General features: G+C 38.8%; 1 non-coding gene across 1 annotated transcript; it reads right to left on the bottom strand.

The window, feature by feature from the left end:
- Positions 1-279: 279 nt before the first annotated feature.
- Positions 280-385, bottom strand: LOC129677743 (U6 spliceosomal RNA). The gene has a single exon (XR_008720253.1). It is a non-coding gene; the product is annotated as a U6 spliceosomal RNA (small nuclear RNA).
- Positions 386-2720: the final 2335 nt, after the last annotated feature.

The raw sequence follows: 2720 nt of genomic DNA, 5'->3' as shown, positions 1-2720 counted from the left end.
CCTCCAAGATTATACCTATCTCCATATACATTCAACTTAATAATACTGCTCTCTCCGAAAAAAAATATCAAAAGCACACAATCAAACAAACCAAAAATAAAATAATAGAATAAATAAATAAAACCAAACTAAACAAAATAAAGTACAGATAAAAAAACAAAACAAGCAAAAACCATACCACCAACAACAAAACACACATTGAATTTTGTTTTATGTTGACCAACTACTCATGAGCAGAGGGCCTCCCCTGGAGTGTGATTTATAGAAATAGCATTACTCAAAATTAGCAAAAGACTCATGAATTTGTATGTCATTCTTACATACGGGTTCATGGCAATTTTCTCTGCATTGTTCTAATTTTAGCATCTGTGTTGCCAAAGCAAGCCGTCAACAAAGTTTTGTAACCAGAAAAATTAAAACAAAAAATTCATACTTCTAACATAACAGCATCACAGAATATATACATCAACATTTCAAAAGACATAAATAAGGGCATAGTGAGTGGATACTGGATCAAAGCCAGATAGGAACCCAGCAGAAAAATATCCACTCTTTAAACTCCATGCACAATTTTTGAAAATTTAATTTCAAGCATCTCTAGTTGTCTTGCCTACAATATACAACACTCTTTGGTATGATTCTGCTCCTTATATGGAGCAAAGCTTTGCAGCTATCTTATGGCTGTAGCAGCTGCAGAATCTTGGAACATTCATTATAACCCTTGCTTCACTTTCTCTACTTTATATAATGGCTCCTCAGGGTATGCTGTTTATTTTAGACTTTCATACAAGAACTCTATTGCCTCATACTGTCTTGATGGCATTACTCTTTAAAACAAAGAAAGAACAATCCACAACCTCTTTAAGCTTTCATTCATCATACTATGAGAACTAGCATCATGTAGATGACATGGCCAAATTCTACAGCTACCTGGTGATTTTGCTTGCTCTACTGACCCACATTAGTGACGACTTTTGATAATAACTGCTTTCTAGAAATACAAAATGGCAAAGGCCATTTCTTAGCATAAGTTGATACCTGACTGATTAGGTTCTTGCCTTCAAAGCACACTTCCCTTTGTTCCACTGCAAATCAAGACTTTTCTTTAGCAAGACTTTTAACAATTTCACATCTTCCATCTCATGCTCCATAGTATATTAAAATTTTTCTCTCCCAAAGAATAGTCTACTACTTTATAATTTAGCCTGAGTCAAGTGCTTAGGACAAGAACAGAAAGCAGCCAGATACTTGGCCAAAATATTGCAGGAATTCTTACAAGGTTAGTTATTGGTTGTTGATAAAGCCCTTGCTTCTTTCTGAAGCCTCTTAAGCTAATCATCTACATTCTGCTTTACTATCTGAGCACTATAGCCAGAAAGGCTTCTGCTAGAATGGCTAGCTAAGATCTTACAACATTAAAACCTCATTTTCTAGTCTAAAAGCCCAGCATCTCTGGCGTTTCTCCAGAGTCTTCTCAGTTGTGGCAATTACTTGCCCCAACATCTGCATTACTTAATTTTTTTTAAATTTTACATTTATTAATTACAGTTTATTTACTTTGTATCTCCCCTGTAGCTCCCTCCTCCCCTTCCAATCCCACCCTCCCTTCCCCTTCTCCACCTATGCCCATCCCCAAGTCCACTGATATGGGAAGTCTTCCTCTCTTTCCTTCTGATCCCAGTCTATAAGCTTCTCATCAGGTGTGGCTGCATTGTCTTCCTCTGTGGCCTGGTAAGGCTGCACCCTCTTCAGGGGGAGGTGATCAAAGAGCAGGCTAATCAGTTCATGTCAGAGGCAGTCCCTGTTCCCATTACTATGGAACTCACTAAGACACTGAACTTCCATGGGCTACATCTGTGCAGAGGTTCTAGGTTACCCCATGGATGGTCCTTGATTGGTGTATCAGTCTCAGAAAAGACCCCTGTGCCCAGATTTTTTGGTTCTGTTGCTCTCCTTGTGGAGCTCCTGTCCCCTCCAGGTCTTTCTATCTCCCCCTTCTTTCATAAGATTCCCTGCACTCTGCCCAAAGTTTGGCTATAAGTCTCAGTATGCACTTAGATATCCTGCAGGGTAGAGCCTTTCAAAAAGAGGCCCTCTGTGTTGGTTTGGTAAATTGTCAAGAACTGAGGCAACTCAAGGAAGACTTTATTTTGGATATGGCTGTAGTTCAAGAGGGAAATGAGACAAGGTTGGGAGCCATAGAAACATGTGACAACTAGAGAAGCAGATGCAGTAAACTGAGAGATTACATCAATACTAGCAAACATGGAGTAGAGAATGTAACTTGCAAGTTTGGCAAAGCTATACACTCCTAGAACTCACCCAGGGTGAAATACATCTTTCAATAGGGCTGCACCGCTTAAATCCCCCCAAATGTCAACAACGGGAGACTAAAAGTTCAGATGACAGAGGCTCTGTCTGACAAATTTTATTAAAATCACCACATTATTTCTGTGTTACTTCTCTACTTTTTGGAATCAGAGACTTTACCATGAACTTGTGAAATGCCTTTTCTCAGATAGACTGGAAGCCAACACAGCTCATCTATTGTCCTGGCTCAACAGTTCTGCGAACGTGGGTTTATATTCATGTACAGGAAGGATCCTTGTTACACTGACATTAGAATCTGAACGTTTGTCCTCAGAATTGAGCGGCAAGTACTCTTATCTATTAAATCATTCGCAGACCTTAAAATCATAACTTCTATTGTTTAGTTTTAT

The sequence above is a fragment of the Psammomys obesus genome, unplaced genomic scaffold (genome assembly GCF_907164565.1).
Source record: "Psammomys obesus unplaced genomic scaffold, mPsaObe1.curated_primary_1811, whole genome shotgun sequence".
In the NCBI taxonomy this organism is placed as follows: Eukaryota; Metazoa; Chordata; class Mammalia; order Rodentia; family Muridae; genus Psammomys; species Psammomys obesus.
This window is presented reverse-complemented; position numbering and strand designations above follow the sequence as displayed.